The sequence below is a fragment of the Acinonyx jubatus genome, chromosome E2 (assembly GCF_027475565.1).
Source record: "Acinonyx jubatus isolate Ajub_Pintada_27869175 chromosome E2, VMU_Ajub_asm_v1.0, whole genome shotgun sequence".
Lineage (NCBI taxonomy): Eukaryota > Metazoa > Chordata > Mammalia > Carnivora > Felidae > Acinonyx > Acinonyx jubatus.
The window spans coordinates 55,639,560-55,662,012 of NC_069396.1; the positions used below are offsets into that span (position 1 = coordinate 55,639,560).

The 22,453-nt window shown below is 38.4% G+C and overlaps 2 pseudogenes; one reads left to right on the forward strand and one right to left on the reverse strand.

Moving 5' to 3' along the window:
- Positions 1 to 260: 260 nt before the first annotated feature.
- On the reverse strand, positions 261 to 549 carry LOC106986842 (cytochrome c oxidase subunit 7C, mitochondrial-like; annotated as a pseudogene).
- Positions 550 to 1,838: 1,289 nt separating this feature from the next.
- On the forward strand, positions 1,839 to 20,606 carry LOC106986843 (60S ribosomal protein L9-like; annotated as a pseudogene).
- The last annotated feature ends 1,847 nt before the right edge of the window (positions 20,607 to 22,453 follow it).

A 22,453-nucleotide genomic window follows, 5' to 3' on the forward strand; every position in this document is an offset into this window, starting at 1 on the left:
TTCAAGAGTTTGATCCATTTTTCTTTTTTTTTTTTTAATTTTTTTTTTCAACATTTATTTATTTTTTTGGGACAGAGAGAGACAGAGCATGAACGGGGGAGGGGCAGAGAGAGAGGGAGACACAGAATCGGAAGCAGGCTCCAGGCTCTGAGCCATCAGCCCAGAGCCCGACGCGGGGCTCGAACTCACGGACTGCGAGATCGTGACTTGGCTGAAGTCGGACGCTTAACCGACTGCGCCACCCAGGCGCCCCTGATCCATTTTTCAAAGAGACTGCACCTCTTAAAATGCTCCTTTCCACATCTGTGTAATGGATTAATGAAAACATCCTTATTTGCTAAGCAGTTGGTGTCTTACCATAAAAAAGGGGGCAGCAAATCCAGATCCAAAATACATAGTCATCATAATTAGTAACTGTCACTTGTTTTCCACTGAAAATGGCAAATTCTTCCCTGGGCCCTCCTCATAGTGGCTCCTATGGACCACAGATGTTGTGAACCCTTGGATGCTCTGTCCCAACATAGTGCTGTTGGAAGTTCTGTGAAAGGTGCAGAGATTCCAGATGGTAGGAATAACATCAGCATACCAAGTTCTCTTTTCAAGACACTGTTGTTCCCTGGTGTGTAAGAGACAGAGGGGTAAGGTTGTTTTTTTTTTTTTTTTTTTTTTAAGTTCGTTTATTTTGAGAGAGAGAGATAGTACCAGTGGGGTAGGGGCAGAGAGAGAGGTAGGGAGAGAAAATCCCAAGCAGGCTCCTTGCTATCAGTGCTGAGCCCCATGTGGGGCTCAAACTCATGAACTGTGAGATCATGACCCAAGGGAAATCAAGAATTGGATGTTTAACCAACGGAGCCACCCAAGCACCCCCACAGGGAATAACTTCTAAAACAGACTCACAGAGTAAGGGGGAATGATTTCCTTTTATTTAAGGTTAGGACGGATATTTGGAAAGGGGAGCTTTATCATCTATGTAGAGTTGGGCATAAGGTCACACATGAGCCTTGATAAAGCAGTTCTAGGGGCACCTGGTAGGCTCAGTCAGATGAGTGACCAACTTCTGCTCAGGTCATGCTCTCGCAGTCCAGTCTGTGAGTTCAAGCCCCATGTCGGGCTCTAGGCTGACAGCTGAGCCTGGAGCTGCTTCAAATTCTGTCTCCTTCTCTCTGTCCCTCCTCCATTTGTGCTCTGCTTCTCTCTCAAAAATAAATATTAAAAATTTTTTTAAAAAGAAAGAAGTTCGAGGGGTACCTGGTTGGCTCAGTCAGGTAAGTGTCCGACTCTTGGTTTCAGCTCAAGTCATGATCTCACAGTTTTGTGGGTTTGAGCCCTGCATCAGGCTCTGCATGGACAGCACAGAGCCTGCTTAGGATTCTCTGTCTACTTCTCTTTCCCCTCCTCTCCCACTCTCTCTGTCTCTCTCAAAATAAATAAATAAACTTAAAAAAAAAACAACCAGTTCTATCATGCTTCGTATATTACGTAAATGAGGTTTGTGCTCCTCCTTACGTGGAGATTTTGGTATTACAATGAGGTCAAGGCAAGTCCTCACTCCATGAATTACTCCATAGTTGATCTGCTTAGATATAAGTGGGGAGTAAGCTCAACCTGGGCCTGCCCAAGCTCTTCCTCAGGGCAGTCATTACCTTTTGTTAGTTTCTATTTCCCTCATGGGAGACTATGACCATGAGACTATGGCCTGAAGTAAAAGATAAGATGGAAAGAAGAGGTTAAGTAAAATGAGGGGCTAAGGTCAGTGGGTACAAGCAGGTAAGCAGTAAAGGTCAGGTCTTGGAGTCTAGCTGGTGACATTAACTCCCTCTTTCATCATAGGTACCATTATGAACTCTGCCTGTGTCCACTTGGTAACTGTGGTATTTGTTGCAGGGAGTGCTGACCTTCAGAGATGTGGCCGTAGAATTCTCTCAGGAATGGAGATTCATAAATCACAGTCAGGGGGAACTATACAGGGATGTGATGTTAGAGACCCATGGACACCTCCTCTTTTTGGTGAGGATAACTCCCTCCAGTCTTCCCAAACCACACTCAGGGTTTTGTTCCTTCCTTTGAAGACAGTCTCTTGGAAGCTTCTTCTTTGCATGACTGGGATTCAGATCCCTGCAGTAAGGGAAAGAAGTAGGAGTTTGTAGATGTAAAGAAATATCTTCATGATGTTTCCTTTTCAGCTTTAGCTTCCTCTTCCTTAGAGTAGCATCATTTCTGTAGATTAGTGGCAATTCTAAACATTAAGTGACATAAAATGGTCCTGCCCACATCTCAAACACCAATTTCCACTCTTTATCATTGTGTCTAGTACTTGGAAGTGGAGGTCAAGATCTGGACATTGGAAATCCCTCCTATGTGTTCTAAAGGGGCTATTGGGTAACAGCCTTTGGGAAATCATTTCTTAGAATTTTACAATGTCCTCTCTTATCTGCTGAGTGCAATACTGGATTGAAAGTTAGAATCTCTAACAATACTCATTTCTTTTTTCTACTAAACAGGTCTTGTGTCTAAGCCAGACCTAGACATCTTTTTGGAGCAAAAGAAGGAGCTATGGGGAGTGAAGAGAAAAGAGAAGGTAGCCTCACACCCAGGTAGGTTGAATGAATGAAGCAGATGACAGAGGTGGGGTCCAAATGTGAAGGAGGAAGATAGACCTTAAAATGTGGTTCCAGTAGCTCTCCTTGAATAAAAGTTTGAGAAGCCTAGTTTTAGGTCTCTCCCTCTCATGATAGGACATCTGGTATCCAACATTATCATGCTCTATGTTCTGTAAGGATTTGACTTTAGCTCCAGTGAGGGCCCATCCTGTCCACTGCGAGGGCCAGGAGACTTTCCTTGCAGCGTGAGGGCCTCCATATTCTGAGAGCTGCTCCATTGCTTTGAGGGCCCCGGGGAAATCTCCATATTTATGAGGAACTTTATGCTAAAGCCTTTCTAAATTCTGCTTTGCCTCCTGTGAGAAGTGTGTCAGGGTAGTGTGGGCATATTGTGGTTTGGTATAGAAATCCTGGAACAGTGGAGACCAATATCATGTGTTTATTGATTTATGATTTCCAATGTTACAAAGGTTTTACACAGAATGGTGTTAGGTAATTTCATCAGATAACAAAACACCTCCCTAAAATGAGAGAATCTAGTCCTTTATTTTACTTCAAAAGTTCATTTTTTTTTGTATTAGCTAAAACTAGAAATTTCCACTCCATGTGTTTCATTCCTCAATGATGAAATCATTTAATGTATCTTTTTGTTTCTTAGAATCTTATATAAATTAATGCCATAGGGGAACTAGAACATTAAAACTTAGAATTCACAGTGTAAAATAAATTCTCAATTGTTAACTTGTTTCTTAATAATTGCATCATTTCATAATTTTGTCTTATAAGAAGTTCCTATGACTTTGTCATATATTTTTTACTTTCTAATTATATATATGAGATTCATTTCTGATTTATTAAATCAAAAATTCTGCTATGACATTGGCATGTGCTTTATAAGAAGTAAAATAGATAATTAGTAAAATTCTGATTGAATAAAAAAGGTTTGTTCATACATGTAATTTTACTTCAGGAAAAATTAATCAGTATGATTTTTTCTACTTTCCTCAGAATGTATCTGAATTTAATCCCAAATACTTAATTTTTCTAAAGTGATTGTCAACATATTTTACAACTTTGATGGTATTTGTCTGTTTAGAAATGAAAAGTTTTTGTTTTTCTGCTTGGTTCTAAATGTGGGATTATAGCCTTAAACTCTGTATGAGGAGGAATATATTAATAGCAATATATTTTTCATGTCTTATAAGTGCTTATTTATAAAAATTTTTATCATAGCTTTTCATGGTGGATTTTAATGAATATTCTTTATAATTTTACTATCAATGAAGACATGTCTAATTCAAAATGCTTGTTTTTCATGGGTACACAGTCACTGTTAAAAATTATAGTTGTATACATAGTAGGTTTCCTTTTAAATAATACATCTTTTTTATGTAGAATTTTTTGGGTTAAATTTTGTCTTATTCTGTTTTTGCAATTCCATAGTAATCAGCTTCCATTTATATGTGACTTTCCACAGTATTAGTTAGTTGTGGTTTCGTTTCCACATGTGTATTTTGTTATAGGATAAATTTCAACTCATTACATTCTTGGATAATGTGAGTGTAACTCAAATATGAATCAGCTTTATGCACTTTGCCAATAAAATTCTCTTCTCTTCCACCCCCTTCCCATATGTTCATCTGTTTTGTTTCTAAATTCCACATATGAGTGAAATCATATAGTATTAGTCTTTCTGTAATGGACTTCACTTAGTATAATACATTCTAGTTTCATCCACACCATTGCAAATGCAAGAGTACATTCTTTTTGATGGCTGAGTAATATTCCATTCTATATAAACACATACACACTGTATCTTCCTTATACATTCATTACTTGATGGACGTTTGGGCTCTCTTCATAGTTTGGCTGTTGTTGATAATGCTGCTATAAACATTGTGGTGCCTGCATCATTTCAAATCTGTATTTTTGTATCCTTTTAGTTAATACCTAATAGTGCAATTGCTGGGTCAGAGGGAAGTTCTATATTAAGCTTTTTGAGGAACCTCCATGCTGTTTTCCAGAGTGGCTGCACCAGTTTGCATTCCCACTAACACTACAAGAGGGTTCCCCTTTCTTTGCATCCTTGCCAACATATGTTGTTTCCTAAGTTGTTAATTGTGGCCTATGGCAAGACTATGATATGTCTTGGTGATGGTCTGCTTTTGTTGAATTTAATGGAAGTTCTCTGTGCTTCTTGGATTTTGATGTCTGTGTCCTTCCACAGATTAGGGCAGTTTTCAACTATACTTTGCTCACATAATCCTTCTGCCCCCTTTTCTTTCTTTTTATCTTCTGGGACTTCTATGATACGAATGTAATTCTTTAATAAGTTGCTGATTTCTCTAAGTCTTGTATTATGATCTTTTGCCTGTGTTTCCTTCTTTTTTCTGCTTCATTATTTTCCATAATTTTATCATTTATTTAATTTTATTTAATTTTATTAATTTTATTTTTTTAAATTTACATCCACATCACTTAGCATATAGTGCAACAATGATTTCAGGAGTAGATTCCTTAATGCCCCTTACCCATTTAGCCCATCCCCCCTCCCACAACCCCTCCAGTAACCCTCTGTTTCCATATTTAAGAGTCTCTTATGTTTTGTCCCCCTCCCTGTTTTTATATATTTTTATTTCCCTTCCCTTATGTTCATCTGTTTTGTCTCTTAAAGTCCTCATATGAGTGAAGTCATATATTCGTCTTTCTCTGAATGACTAATTTCACTTAGCATAATACCCTCCAGTTCCATCCATGTAGTTGCAAATGGCAAGATTTCATTCTTTTTGATTGCTGAGTAATACTCCATACATATATATATACCACATCGTCTTTATCCATTCATCCATCGATGGTCATTTGGTCTCTTTCCATACTTTGGCTATTGTTGATAGTGCTGCTATAAACATGGGAGTACATATATCCCTTCAAAACAGCACACCTGTATCCCTTGGATAAATACCTAGTAGTGCTATTGCTGGGTCGTAGGGTAGTTCTATTTTTAATTTTTTGAAGAACCTCCATACTGTTTTCCAGAATGGGTGCACCAGCTTGCATTCCCATGTAATTTTATCTTTTATATCACTGATTTACTACTCTGCTTCATCCATCCTCACTGTCATGTCATGGCATCCATCGAGATTGCATCTTAGTTATAGCATTTTTAATTTTGGCCTGACTAAATTTTAGTTCTTTTATCTCTGCAGAAAGGGATTTTCTGGTGTCTTCTATGCTTTTTTTTCCCCATCCCCAGCTAGTATTCTTATAATCGTGGTTTTAAATTCTAGTTCAGACATTTTAATTGTATTTGTGTTGATTAAATTCCTGGCCGTGAGTTCTATTGCCTGTTCTTTCTTTTGGGATGAGTTTCTCCATCTCATCATTTTGTCCAGAAAGGAAAAGAGGAGAGAAAGAAAAGAAAGAAAACAAACAAAACAAAACAAAATGAAAAAACAAACTAGATCTTGTGTGTTTTTTCTGCTTGTTAAGAGAATCTAGATCCAAGAATAAAATAAAATATAATAAAATGAAATGAAAACAACTAATTAGATCAAAATAAAAATAATATGTATATATAAAAATTAAAAATAAGGGCACCTGGGTGGCTCAGTCAGTTAAGCATCCAGCTCTTGATTTGAACTCAAGTCATGGTCTCACAGTTTGTGAGTTTGAGTCCTGCATCAGGCTCTGTGCCAACAGCCTGGAACCTGCTTGGAATTTCTGTCTTCCTCTCTCTCTGCCCCTCCCAAGCTTGATCTAAACAAACAAACAAACAATTAAAAATGTAAAAAAACTTTAAAAAATAATACTAAAAAGTAACAAAGGGAATTGAAAAAATAAGAAAATAAATGAAGCAAATAATAATAAACAATAAAGAATAGAAATAAAAGAGAAGTTAGATCCTATTTCCCCTAGAAGTGAAGTCTGTTAGTGTAGAGTTGGTGCAAGTGAGTTGTTTGTGCTGGTCTTCTGGGGGAGAGGCCTGCTGTGCTGATTCTCAGGTTAAATTGTTCCAGTGGAAATGCACCTCCAGATTGCAAGGGAGTGGGTTTTGGTGTAAGTGGCAGTGGCCTCTACTAGGTGGCGCTGTTTTGCTCCTGTAGCCTTTCAGTTCTGAATGACAGAATGAATATGGGGTTTTCCCATTCTGTAGCCCCAGAGCTTAAAGTTCATGACCCCCACTCTTAAGGGGAAACCTGATTAAAGAGCAACTAATCATCCCTCTTGTGTCCCCAGTTTCTGTCAGAACCTTGTGGTCACCCTGACTGTGTCCAAGCTTTTTTATTACAGGCAGCAACTGAATTTTAAAACCCCAAATTTTATGGATTCCCACAGGGTGGACCCACACCGTTCCTCTGGGGTAGCGTCTGGTCATGCTTTTGCCAGCCCATCTTAAAAAAAGTCATGTGACTATGCAGCTGTTCATAGTTTATGTCAAAACAGCAGAAAGCCAGCACCCCTGCTTGCCGCCCTCAGCCAGAGTGAGTCCCATCTCATGCCTGGAAATATCCCAGCATGTTGGCACAACCCATCTTTCCTGAGACCCAAGAAATCCTCAGACCACCCTGTCACTCCTGGCATTCTGCCCCTCTTCACCACATGAACACCTTTAAGTCAGGCACTCCCCCTACAGTAGCAGACTGCTACAGGTTCAGATTTTGTGCTCCACAGCTTATACTACTTTGCAGTGGCCTCCTATTAGGCTCCCTCCCTGGGCCATACCCAGAGCAGTATGTCCCTGGGTAAACTCTCTGAACTTCCTACTTGCTGAAAGGTGGTCACTTTTTACTTGTAGTCTTGCAGTTTTTGTTCTCTCAGATCTCCGATTGATTTCGTCGGTGTTTAGAATGATTTGATAACTATCTTGCTGTGTTCAAGGAAAGAGACAAGCTTAAGGTCTCCCAGCTCCTCAGCCATCTTAACTCCTCCCCCTTAAAATTATTGTTCCATAGAAGGTTTCCTTTTAAATGTGACTTTCTATAATTTATCTATTTTTTTATTTTTATTTTTTAAATGTTTATTTATTTATTTTGAGAGAGAGAGAAAGAGCGCACGCATATGTGTAAGCAGGAGAGGGACAGAGTTGTGCTTTCTCTTTTACCTATGTAGTTTGTCCCAGAATGGCATTTCTCACCTTAGGACGTTTTTGGACAATGTGTGTGTTACCCAAATAGGAATCATCTTTATGCTCTTTCCCAAGATTAGGTATTATATTTTATCCTTAATTTTGTTCTACCCATCTCATGTTTTGATACCATTCTCATTAACTTTTGCATCCTCTGAATGTATTTTCATCACTTTACCTAAGAGATTACTAAAACATTCTAAAGATAACAAATCATTATAAAGTGATATTGTCAATTGCATACAAAACTCTTCTACTTATCAACTCCACCCCTGCACCCACCTTAAGTTCTTGATATCACAAGTTCTGTCTTTTATGTTGTGTATTTTATTACCTAGATTTATGATTGTTATACTTTTATTTAAAAAAATTCTGTAGCAGAAATAAAAGTGACTTGTGCTGCTTCATTACAACCTTACAGATTTCTATAATTGTGTAAATATTTGTATTTAGCAGAGAGCTTTGTGTTGTGTCATTTTAATTACTGTTTAGAATCCTATTTTAACTAAGACTTCCTTGAACATTTATAGGACAGGTCTACTGGTAAACATAGAGGTTTTTACTTGGCAAAGTCTTCATTTCTACTTTCATGGAAAACAGTTTTGCCAAATAGGGATTCTCGGTGGATATTTTTTGATCATTCAGTACTTGAATACATTGTCCCATGCGCTTCTTCCTATCAGGTCTGCTGAGAACCCCACTAATAATCTTACAGGAGCTCTCTTGTACAAGAAGAGTTGCTTTTGTCATGCTTTTCAAAATTCTCTTATCACTTATGATTTTTGATAGTTTAATTATAATGTGTCATTGTGTTCATGTTGACATTTATCTTACTTTGAATTTATTGAACTCATTGAATTTGTCTCTTTTTTCCACATACATGGGAAGTACCAGCCTTTACTTCTTCATGGAAACGCTCTGTCCCCTTTCACTCTCCTCTCCTTATGGGGTCCCTGTAATGTACATACTGGTTCACTTGTTGGTGTCCCATGGGTCACTTATCCTCATTCCTTTTCCACATTTTTCTTGTTTCTCAGTAAATAACACAAAGGGTCTTTAGATTGTCTGATTCTTTCTTCTGATTGATCAAGTCTGTTGCTCACCCTTTACTGTATTTTTAAATTCAGTGATGGTACTCTTCAGCTCCCAATTTCTGGTTGATATACTTGCTGTCTCTTTGGGTTTACATTTTGGTCCTGCATAGTTGTCCTGACATCATTTAGTTACCTGTTTTCTCTCCTTCCGTGAGTATCTTTATGATGGTTATTTGAATTCTTTGTCAGGAAACTTATGGTTCTTTTTTTTTTAAATTTTTTTAACGTTTATTTATTATTGAGAGACAGAGCATGAGCAGGGGAGGGGCAGAGAGAGAGACACACAGAATCCAAAGCAGGCTCCAGGCTCTGAGATGTCAGCACAGAGCCCGGCACGGGGCTTGAACTCACAAACCATGAGATCATGACCTGAGCTGAAGTTGGACACTTAACCAACTGAGCCACTCAGGCGCCCCAAGTTCTTTCTTAATTTAGGGCCAGTTTTAGAGATTTATTTCGTTCCTCTGATTAGAACACAGTTTTCTATTTCTTTGTATGGCTTGTGATCTTCTACTGACATTTGGGAATTAAAAACAAAAACAAAAATAAAAAGCCTCTGGGCCCAGGATTATGGACTTGCTTTGTACAGGAGAACAAAAATAATAGTAATTCTGGGGCCTGTCATACATCTTCTGGGCATTTGCAAAGTCTGAAATTTTGTGATTTTCCAGTTTACAAAAGTGTAATTACTTCTTTAGAGCCCATGATACCTTCCTCTCTCTGTGTATCCTCGCTCTGTAGTCTTTTCATTGTTTAAACAAACAGTCACCTTTTGTTTGAGCAGCCACCACAGTGCATCCAGAGGGTGCTGTCATTCTGTCTGCTTCCATGTCCTGCGTGACAGAAACAAGCCCCCCAGACAGCTGCAAAGAAGCAAGATCACTGAATATACAGGTCACTTACTTGTTTCTCTCCTGATGAGGGGTAACCATTTTCTCAGTCTTACCATGGAGTGCCACAGAGGGTGAACAGCTGTTGTGTGCAAGTGTCACAAACTTTTCTTGTCTCTTTGATGTGGCTCTTCATTTGTACTTGCCTTGGTGTGCTATGTTCTCCTAACTAGCTTCCAAAAGGTAATGTGGTCCATTTTTGTCTCCACGGGGGAGTAAAGTCCAGGTTGCTTCCTATTCCTCCATTTTGCTGATGTCCTGTTATGAGTATTAATTTTGCACATTAGTGGGGTACCTGGATGGCTCAGCCAGTTAAGTTTCCAACTTCAGCTCAGGTCATGATTTCATGGTTTGTGGGTTTGAGCCCTGTCAGGCTCTGTGCTGACAGCTGGAGCCTGCTTTGGACTCTATGTCTCCCCCTCTCTCTCTGCCCCTCCCCTGCTTGCTCTCTCTCTCTCTCTCTCTCTCTGTCTCTGAAAAATAAGTAAACCTTAAAAAAATTTAATTTTGTTGGGATGCAAGCTGGTGCAGCCACTCTGGAAAACATTATGGAGGTTCCTCAAAAAACTAAAATAGAACTACCCTATGACCCAGCAATTGCACTACTAGGCATTTATCCACGGGATACAGGTGTGCTGTTTCAAAGGGACACATGCACCCCCATGTTTATAGCAGCTCTATCAACAACAGCCAAAGTATGGAAAGAGCCCAAATGTCCCTCGATGGATGAACGGATAAAGATGTGGTATATATACACAATGGAGTATTACTCGGCAATCAAAAAGAATGAAATCTTGCCATTTGCAACTACGTGGATGGAACTGGAGGGTATTATGCAAAGTGAGATTAGTCAGTCAGAGAAAGACAAAAATCATGACTTCACTCATATGACGACTTTAAGACACAGAACAGATGAACCCAAGGGAAGGGAGGCAAAAATAATATAAAAACAGGGAAGGAGACAAAACACAAAAGACTCATAAATATGAAGAACAAACAGAGGGTTCCTGGAGGTGGTGTGGGAGGGGGAATGGGCTAAATGGGTAAGGGGCACTAAGGAATCTACTCCTGAAATCACTGTTGCACTATATGCTAACTAATTTGGATGTAAATTTAAAAAAAATAAAAAACAATTAATTTTGCACATTAGCATTTTAATGTACATGCATGTTAGTGTAACAAATGGGATAACTTATTTTGTATCTTTTGATTGCATCTTTCCATAACACCCTAGGCCTGTTGTTAGACAGGCAAAGGAGATTCATTCCATAGAATGATATGGGAAAATATGGAAGCTGTGGCCTTGAGTATTTATACTTAATGAATCACTGGGAAGGTGGTGGGAGGTAGTGATGGGCAGAACAGATATTATGATGGATATAACCAAACTGGGACAATTATCCATGAGGAAATCCTTACTGCTAGAGGAGATCAAGAGTATAAAACATTTGGGAGAAAACCGTACCTTAAGTCAGTGATATTTGCAGAAAGTGTCTTTGAACCCAAAGACCAAAATCCATTTTTAAAAAGATGTTTACTTATTTTTGAGAAAGAGACAGAGCGTGAGCAGGGGAGGGGCAGGGAGAGAGGGAGACACAATCTGAAGCAGGCTCTAGGCTCTGAGTTGTCAGCCCAAAGCCCAATGTGGGGCTCGAACTCACAAACTGTGAGATCATGACCTGAGCTGAAGTTGGACACTCAACCAACTGAGCCACCCAGGTGCCCCCAAAATCCATTTCGTAATCCTTCATATTCTCTAGAAGGACATTTGGAAATTCTGGAAAGTCACCTAATCCATGCCGAAAGTAATCATTGAAACCATTTCAAATACAAGATTGGATTAGTAATTCACTGAACTATTTCTGAAAGTTAGACATTTAAGAATAAAGATAAAAATTCTACAGGTGGTTTTGAGAAGATTTTTTCAGAGTATTCATTATTCTCCCACCAACACATAATCCCTCTTCATTCTAATGTCTAATTTTGATAAACTTCAGAAGGTCTTTATCCCAACATCACTGTTCTATAGTTATCACATGATACTTAATTTGGAGCAAGTTTTTATGTATTGTGATTTTAGGAAGGTCTTTAGTGAGGACTCAGTCTTCCATAATTACTGAGGTATTTGTAGTGGAGATAAAACTTACTAATGCAATGAATCTGGGAAAAAATATCAGTTAAGGGTCAAATCCGAGTAAACATCAGAAAACTCAGTTTCCAATGAACCAGTATAAAAGTAATAAATGTGGGAAAGTCTTTTATAAAAGCTCAAATCTTATTGTACATTATTGTATCTTTACTGGGCAGAAGACTTACAAATGTAGTAACTCTGGCAAACCTTTTAACTAGTCTTCAAAACTCACTCAACAATAGAGATTTAATAATGGAAATAAATCTTACAAATGTAAACAATGTGGCAAAACATTTACCACTCAAAACATCAAAATTAGGTAATATGTTATGGAGAGAAGGCTGAAAAATGTTTACAAAAATGTGACAATGCCCTTAAGCAGAACTACAAACTTTCTGAACATCATAGGGTGCATACTGAAAGAAACCCTACAAATGTAAAGAATATGGTAAAGCATTCAATTCATAACCAAAAATATCCAACGTGAGGCAGTATCTCTTGGGGAGATAACTTACATATGACAAGAATGATGGTTATGTCTTTATCTGGCTTCAAACACTTACTCAACATCAGAGAAATCATAATGGGTGGAAGCCCTATAAATGTAATGGTTGATGAAAGACCTTTGTTTTTAATACATGCTTCAGGGAAAAAAGAGTCTTTATAACAGGTAAAAACATGAAAGTTGTAAACAATTGGCAAAGTATGTAATGGAAAACAAAATCTAAGTAAAATGAGAGGTTTCACAGCAGAAAGCAATAGGTCAATATCATTTTTCAGACACTATTCTAAATCAGAGCATTTATTATAGAGAAAAATCGGAATATAAAACTCTAATATGAATTACATTTTCACCTTGGAGAATGTAGGCATTGGGGGTATGACCCCACCACACCTGAGAATCTTACTGTAACTTTTGAGTCCCCCAAATTAAAACCATACCTGGTTTTCCACAGAAATAGCCTATCGTTGACTAGAAGTCTTACCTAGAATATTAACAGTCAATCATCTCATTCTTTGTTGTCTGTATTATAAATGGTATTGTTATAATTAAGTAAGCTTGAGAAAACAAAAGATTAAGGAAATCATAACAGAGAGGAAACATTTATAGTACTGCAACGTGTTTGTCAAAAAATAAATCTACTTGGACCCACACTGCTCAAACCCATCTTACTCAATGATCAACTGTATTTGTTAATGTGCCTGAAAGTCTCAAGGAAAGATGGATGTCTGGAGGGGAATAATTTCAGTGTCTCTCTCTCTCTCTCTCTCTTTTTTTTTCTATTGACCATGTTTGAGATTTTTTTTTGCATGACAAATACTATTAATTTCACCCTTAAATCATGTCATGCAATGCCTTTATTTGTGTGCGTGCAAAATGATTTGATTGTTGTCTCATAGACATGAGTGGCTCTTTTATGATGGGGAATTCATTCATACCTACTTTTCCATGGAAGATTGAGACTGTAGTGTACAATGTATGAAGAAAATCTACTTGGAGATGCTGTTTGTGTTTGATGTCTAAGAGGGATACAACTCATGATGAAGTAAGGGTTCAGGGCATTATTATTTGAAATAAAGTAAGATAGAGAAACATTTTGAGTTTTAAATAGTTGTGTTAGTTGCTGTTTAAGGAGAATGGCAGTTCATTAAAATCTGGATGTATTTTCATAATAGCAATTGATACAAGTCAAGAATATTAGTTATGTGGTTGAAATTTAAAAAATTTTCTCAGATATCTGGGGAAATTATAGCTAACTCTTCCATAAAAGGGTATGAAATTATTATAATCCACATTTACTCAATAATGAATAATTATTTGAAAGTGTAGGAAGTATAACTCACAGATCCTTATATCACAGGAACAAGAATGGTTCTTGAATGCTTGTCAGGGGTTTTTTAACTAAGAATCATACAGTAATTTTGCAGTGGTTTGTTTAGAGTGCATTTGAACTTAATATATTTTCATTAATAACACTGAATGGATTTTAATGTGTTAACACTGATGTGTAATAAAGGAAGTTTTAACCTACACAAACCCTGGACTGTTCCACTTTCACAAGGTTGCAGGTTAACAGATGGTAACACAAAGTACACTTGACCCTTGATCAACATGGGTTTGAACTGTGTGGGTCCACTTACAGTCAGATTTATTCATAGTACAGTACTGTAAATGCATTTTCTCTTGCTTCTGATTTTCTTGAGCTTCCATTATTGTAGGGATACCATATGTAACATATATAACATATAAAGGTGTAATAATTGACTGGTTTTCATAACGTTTCTTGTCAACAGAAAGCTGCTATTATTATTTTTTATTTTTTTTAAAGCTATTAAAATTAAGTATTGGGGAGTCAAAATTACACATGATTTTCAACTGCATGAGTGGTGGGTACACTGAACATTACTTGAGATTATTTTCCCTGTGTTCATGTATCATATATTTTCTTCCTTATTGTGACTGCTGGAACATTATGATATTTTTAATAAGGATATAGAAGTATTATTGAGACTGTAGCTAATCAATTCATACTGCTGCCTTGGAATCCATCTTGGACAACTAGACTGCCTGCAGGGGCTTTTGAAGTGACTCTGGCTCTGCCCAGTAGCAAATACACTATAGATAACAGTCCCTAAAGTCACAAGCAAAGGTAAGATCCTCCTATGACTTCCCCAGTAGCCTCTGTGAATGAGTGTCCACTCCCTATATATTTACCTTGTGTACCCCCTACAGAAGACTCTCTCAGAGTTTACCATTTTCCACTCATTTTGATTTGAATTGTGCATTCTAGACTTAGCACAGGAACTCCAAAGCACTCCAACCATGCACCCCAAAAAAGGCATCTGCCCCAGTTCCTGCCATTCTGTCTACCTGCACTCAGCCTTGACCTCTCCGTGTTGTCCCTCAAGGGATATTGTGTACATCCTCCAGGATCTAAGGGTAATAAACTTCATGTATTTAAATTTCTTTGTTTTCTTTTATTGAACCATGGGTCACCATCCATGTGACTACCAAGTACTGGTTCTACTTAACTGCTAATTGAACAAAGTCACTGCAAATATAGTTATAAGCCATATCTACAGAATTCTCAATCACTGTTTTTAAAACTTTACACTATATTTTTCTTTGCTTATGTTGCTTTTCTGAGCATACTGAACACAGTTTTTTCATTTTGATATGCACAGAAAATAATATGCTATATTAAGCTAAAGGTATATCTTGTAGTAAGAGAACAAATTAAGAAGAAATGCATATATATCTATATCTTAAAAATGAAAGGGAATATTAGATCAAATGAAAATAATTTCCAGATTTCAAAATTGATGATTTCCTAGCAAGCAAATGTTAAATATTCATAGTGGGAATAATTTTCTCTACATTGTATTGAATTGATTTCTCCTAAATCACTTTATCTTGGTTTGAGAATCTCCCCATGCAAATCCTGTCATGTCTACCTACTTATTACTCATGTAGGATCTACTCTGTTTCCCTTGTTCCAACGTTCATGAATTGTTGCTTTTATGACTTGCTCAGGGATTTTAAGAATACATTGCATGAAATTACATGGTGTTCCAAAATTAATTTGAATATGGGAGTAATTCCACTGTAGTTTAAGTCTATGTAGTTTAATTGCTCCCTTTTACTTCTTCTCAACTGGACAGGAATACTAAGTACAATTTCTTTTAGTTACTGTTCTTTTTCCTTCTTGGAACTGACATTATCCAAGTTATTCACTTTACTGGAACAATTTGATTAGGTGAAAACTTGGAGACTTCATGAGTCATGTGTTATTTTAACATTAATTTAAAGGAACCAAACTTGGGACAGTACTGGGTGCTTAGTAGGTGTTCTTGACTTAGGAAGAAAACAAATACTAAGAGTGATGATGCAGCCCAGGGTAAAAGATAAAATGTCCAGGCTGAAGCATTGGCATGAATTCTTCATTTAGGTAGAGGACACCTGTCTAAGGCTGAACTACTGAGTCTAAATTTAGAAGGATAAACTTTACTTGTTTTCTTTCCAAATCATCTCCAGTTCTTCAATGTCCTCATCTCCATTCCAGTGATGTAGGCATCACTGCTATCCTTCTTTCCTGTGTTATGGAGACCCCATTTTCACTGCTGTCTCCTCCCACATAAGCCATGTAGGCCCTTCTAGGCTCTTAGGAGTAGTTTGGAATTTTTTAATTCAATGGGAAATGGTTGGTCACTGGATCATGTATGGCCATACTTGGGACTTAAATACTATGTTGTCACCACTTCATTGGAAGAACAGGAAAACACCACCAATGGGTCACAGGATTGTTTCAGGCACTTGGTACTAAGATGTGTGGGGACGGATAAAACATGATGATGGTATCCTTTAAGAGGAAGATAAATCCTACTAGAAGCAAATACGGAGAACTCTTGAGATGCAGAGAAAGATCTGGTAGGGAGCCCCTCTTGGTCACTGCAAGGTCTTAGGAAGCTACTTGTAATGGACAAATGTGACAGAGATGGGGACTTGGAAAATGTGGTTTCCTGGGATTGAGGGAGTCAGATCCTTTCTTCATGATTTAATGAATTCCCTGGTGGTTCTGAGGACTGTTGTTATTGGATGGTAGGGATAACTGTACTTTCCCAGGCCCAGGTGGGTGGCAGTGGATGGAAAGGGGAGATTGGATATTTAAACATTATGGCCATTGTTTTAAGATATCTCATGACAGAGTACATACTGAAGATGAAGAAGTCTTCTGGACACGAATAATCAGAATCAGCAAGGCATGTGGATAGTTCCTCAAAGCACTGGCCTCCCAGGTATAAAACCCCAGTATAGGTCTGATGTAGTATAAATGGATCACTTTCCAAGGATGCTGATCTGCAGCTGGCAGGGACCCCTTTCACTTCCACCTTTCCCCTTTCAGCTTGTGATGAATCTAGTCCCGTGCTCTGGACGGTGTATAAGGCACCTTTTAGTTAGGGAGCAGTTCACTGTTCATGGGCCGTGAACATTTCTGTTTCAAACAGCCCACCCACTTTTTAGTTTAGATGTCCCTACATTGTTTCACAGCTCATGCTATCCTTTCACCCATTCTGACCCAAGTGGAAAGAGGATTTTTATCAGTTGTAGAAACTGATAGAATAAAGTTTGGTAGCATGTTATACTCACATTTAACATAGATTCAAATGAAGATTAATCATTCATTTTTCAGTACCTCCGATTTTATGGTCAACTATACCATGAAAAGGCTGATGTGTGTACATATAGAAAAGAGGTGGATTTTGTGTTATGTATACAGTGAGTAGGTAGATGCTCATATCTGATAAAATGGCACAGACACCCTTTGGTGTGCTCTGGGTTTTCCATTTCTTCTCTCTTGTATTGTCTACCCCCAGGTGTTGTGCTCATATTTGCTCTCCCATGGCCCCAAGATACCTACACCACCACCAGGCATCATAGTATGTTCTATGCAGCAAAGGAGGTGGTGTAAATCTGATTGAGCTAGGGAATTTGTTTTGAAGTCTTGTTTTCATTCAAGGAAGGCCATCCTCCCCAAGGCTCTCCTCCCTCCAAGTCATTGACAAGAACTTTGACATATGGGCCAGTCTAAGTAGAAATATATAAGTGTAACACAGGTAGACATATAAGATGTTTGTGAAGGGCTCTTTTTCTCTGAACCGTATCACAGCATCTGACAGAAAGGCAATCACATTTTGCACTGAAACTAGCTATTACAAAAAGTCTGTAGGGGCGCCTGAGTGGCTCAGTCAGTTAAGCGTCGGCTCAGGTCATGATATCATGGCTCGTGAGTTCAAGCCCCTTGTTGTGCTCTGTGCTGACAGCTCAGAGCCTGGAACCTGCTTCAGATTCTGTGTCCCTCTCTCACTCTGCCCCTCCCCTGCTCGTGCTCTATCTCTCTCTCTCTCAAGAATAAATAACTACTTAAAAAAAATTTTTTTAAGTCCCTAAAATTTACAATTTCCTTAACCTTACTTCATAGGGATTTTATTCTGCATACAAATGGAGTGCTGATGAAGCACTTCTTAAGCCTGCAATTACTTATGGTCTCATGTTTAAATCATCAAATACAGATCTATAGTGAGAATGCTATATTCAATCCCATGATAATATATACCATGTGTTAATGTCTGGTATGCATTTCGTAACTCACTTGATAAAATATTTAAATAAGTTCCAATTCATTCTAACTTGGATTGCTTTCATTCAGGAGCATGAACAGAAGTGTGTTTGGGGTCATTCCAGGAAGCTCAAGGAGGGTATTGACCGAAGGGAGAGGAGGAAAATGAGACAGGCTTTTGTTATTTTTGAATAACGAGAATGTGTCTTGTGGATCTTGTGTGTGTGTGTGTGTGTGTGTGTGTGTGTGTGTGTGTGAGACAACACTAGCATGACCACAAGCATAGAGCAATTCTAACAGTGATTTACCTGTGATGACCTGTAACTTAGTTACCACAGAGGCTCTCAAATTAGTGTCAGAATCCCCAAGTGAACTTGTAAATCAGATTGCTGTGCCTGTCCCCACATTACTACTTTGGTAGTTCTGGGGTACAGCTCCCCCAGTTCCCTTTCATACACATTGTCAGGTGCCTGTCTATGGAACCCACTCTGAGAACCAATGTCCTGGGGCACGTTTATGGTTGTGTTACTCAGTAAAAATATTAGCATATTGCAGAATGCAATCAGGCACATAGGTGTCTAATTTTGGTTTTCCAGATGTGAAAGTGAAGTCATGTGTATGCCAGACCTTCCCTGCACTTGTACTTTGGATGTCTGACCTCTATGTCTGGTTCTTAGTAGTCAACCAGAAAGCCATTCAGGTTATATGTGTGTGGTTTGGGCTGGAATTTTCACTTTGAAGTCTCATTTCATAGAGTCTGTTCTCTGTGAAGACTTATGGTGGGGCAGGTTTGGATGCTATGCTCAGCAGTGGGAGGTGACTTCCAACTTGCATGCCTGCTGAGACAGGCCATAGAATGGCTTCCATGCTCTAGTTCAACCTTTGGCTGGAGACACAAGTCAGGCATAGCTGCTAACAAAGCTCCTTGACCAAGTAGGTCCATCTCAGCTCTGCAGGTGGGCAGAGACACTGACATCTCTGATTGGGTGTCACCACAAGGTGGAACACAGTCTGTTCTGACAGTCTTCCAAGATCTGAACACTGGTTGTTGTAAGGCTTACCCACCTTCTCCATCCTTATATGATACCCTATGGTCCAGCAGTATAGATTCCCCCAAGGATCCACTTGATAGGAGACCTAAGTGGGCCACCCAGGAAGAGGCCGGCCATTTGCAGAATGTTGGATTCCCACCTTGGTCTCTCTCTCTTTTTGATGGAGGAATCATTGTTTGAGGTGGTCTCTCATGGTGGGGCACTGTGCTGTCCTGGGGGAGGTGCTTGTGGTCAAAGTGAAATGGCTCTTCTTACCCTTCTAATGCTGTCCTTTTTTTTTTTTAATATTAAAACAAATTTTTTTTAACATTTACTTATTATTAAGAGACAGAGCATGAGCAGGGGAGGAGCAGAGAGAGGGGGAGACACAGAATCCAAAGCAGGCTCCAGGCTCTGAGCTGTGAGCACAGAGCCCGACGCAGGGCTCAAACTCACAAACTGCGAGATCATGATCTGAGCCGAAGTTGGACGTTCAACCGACTGAGCCAGCCAGGCACCCCTCTAATGCTGTCCTTGGTCTCTGGTCTGGGGTCTCTGGTCCAGGGGTGCTTCAGTCTCATTCCTGAGAACTGAGATTTGCCCGATGGTGTCTTATGTGAATAGTTGCTAGTTGAGCTTATTACAAGACAGACTGAAGTGGGAACCATATATTTCACCATCTTAATGATGTCACCCCTCTGTAATCAATATTTTCATGTCTCATGATCTAGATTTTTTTGATGTTTATTTTTGAGAGAGAGTGAAGTCAGGCAGAGGCAGAGAGGGGTTTGGGGCAGAGGATCTGAAGCAGGTTTCACATGCTGATGGTAGAGGGCCCGATGCAGGGTTTGAAGTCATGAATGGTGAGATCACGCCTGAGCCAAAGTCAGTAGCTTAACCGACCAAGCCACCCAGGTACCCCATCTCATAAGCTAAAAACGGATGTTTCCCTTTTATAGATAGTACCCACTTGCTGCATTAGTGAGAGAATGAAGACCATTCTCAGCAGACTGTAGACATGACAGAAAACGTTGACATCAAACATCACTCTGGAGGAATGCACTGTTATTGAGAAGGGCCCCAGAGGAACCCTGTGAAGGGACTTCAATCACATCAGTGTAGAACTCACTCTCCTGGAAAGGAAAAAGAGGAGGCTCTGAGTTGACAAATGGTGGGGAAATAGAAAAGAAGTGGCTACTGTTCGCACCATCTGTCATCATGCACGGTGCATTATCAAGGAAGGGCATTAACCGGGCTTTTGTAACAAGATGAGGTCTGTGTATGCTCACTTCCCCACCAACATGGTTATTCAGGAAAATGGTTCTCTTGCTGAAATTCAAAATTTCACGGGTGGAAAATACATCTGAAGGGTTTGGATGAGGCCAGGTGTTGCTTGTTCTGTATCTCAAGCCCCTAAAAATAAGTTAATTCTTGAAGGAAACGTCATTGAACTTGTACCAAACCCAGCTGCTTTGATTCAGCAAGCCACAACTGTTAAAAACAAGGATATCACAAAATTTGGGGATGGTATCTATGTTTCTGAAAAAGGAACAACTCAGCATCTGATCAATAAGATCTCAGTTGTCCAGCTCCAGAAAAAGCAAGATGGTGGATGATTTTCCAGACTTATTTGTGATATTTTATTTTTTAATCTAATATCTTATAATTCTATATACATGCATGTACATCTGCATATGCTTATATATGTGTATGAATATGGGTTTTATTTATTTATTTTTAACTTTTCATCCTCGTGTTTTAGTTACAGCTCTAGGAATAATCCAATTGAATATAGTCAAGCAAATGTTAGGAGGAACATTTGGCTTATTTATGTTAATATTCTAAGGGAGATGTTGGGGTTTGGGTTTACCAAGTTTTTTATATTTTCCCTTACACTCTATTTTTTTATTATGTTTTATGTGCTTTCCTGTGTGCATTTTAAGAAAATAATTCTAAATTTCACTCTTTCTCTGTGAACACTGTGTACTCAGTACCATATGGTTTAGCTGGAAATTAAAGCATGCTTTCAAAGTCTAGTCACAGTTTGAAGTTACTTCCTACTTTTAATTTCAACTTGTCAATATGTGTACATTATGATACTTATCTGTTTACTTATATCTATTTTTTCGATCATTTTTTTAAAGTCACACGTGCAGATCGTAAGTGAACACACAGCTCAATGGAATTTCACAAACTGATCGCATCTCTATAAGCCCCTGAGATCAAGAAACAGAATATCATTTGTTCTCCAAAATTCCCCCTTGAGGTCCTCAGTAGCTTTGCCCAAAGCCCAGCACTCTTTTAACATGTAGACAATAGATTGATGTCCTCGTTTTTGCACTTTTTTGTAAATGTAATCAGGCACGAAGAACTCTTCTGTTTGGCTTTTTTTCTTTCCATCTATTGCTTGTGAATTTATCTGTATTTACTGCACGTTGTTGTGCATCATTCATTAGACTGGATGGATCCAATTCCATTGTGTGAATATCCATTGATCTCATCATTCTACTTTTACTGGGCAGGTGGAGAATTCTCCATGTAGAACTGTCATGAATAGTACTGGCATATAAAATCTTTAATTTGCCTTCTAGTGGAACATGCACACATATCTGCTGGCTATATATGTGGGAGCATATTGCTGGTAAATACAGATGTGTTCAGCTTTTATAGATAGTACCCAATACTTTGCCAAAATCTTTGTACTAATTTTCACACCCACCAGCAGTATATGGGATTTCTGGTGTATCTACATACTTTGCAAAACTTGGTAGTTTAGGTCATCTTCACATTAGGCTTCTGGTTGGTATGTGATAATGACCAAGTCATGGTTTTATTTGCTTTGTTGTTGTTACTTCGTGTTACTATGGAGTTAGGCATTAATTTGGATAATCTCCTTTTCAAAATGTCTAGTTAGTTATTATGACCATTTTGTTCTGTTGTGATATCTTTTTCTTCAGGCTTCATAGTTCCGTATATATGCTAAGAATGACTCCATTGTCTCCTCTCTCATGCCACCTCAATTTCTAGCTCTTGAGCTTGTGGTACAAAGAAGTTCTTAATTTTAATGTATCTAATTTGTCACTTTACCCATTGTGGTTAGTGTTTTTTATTGTCTTTAGAAATCTTCTCTTATACCAAGACCACATAGATAGAATCCTTTGTGTTTTTCTCAAAGCATCATTAATTATCTTTACAATTTTGGTGAGAAATGTACTAAAAATCAATGAGTTATGTGGTTTGTGTAGTGACTGATGTTTTTTATTCTTTTTCTTTTTTTCATAACATGGTTAACAAATTGAAACATATTCTGAAAATGCTGTATTGTGCTTTTTTCCTTCTGCTTACACAAGTCATTTCTTTTATTTCTTTTTTATGTTTTTAAATTATTTTAAGTTTATTTATTTTTGAGAGAGAGAGAGAAAAAGTGCAAGCAGGGGAGGGGCAGAGTGAGAGAGGGAGACAT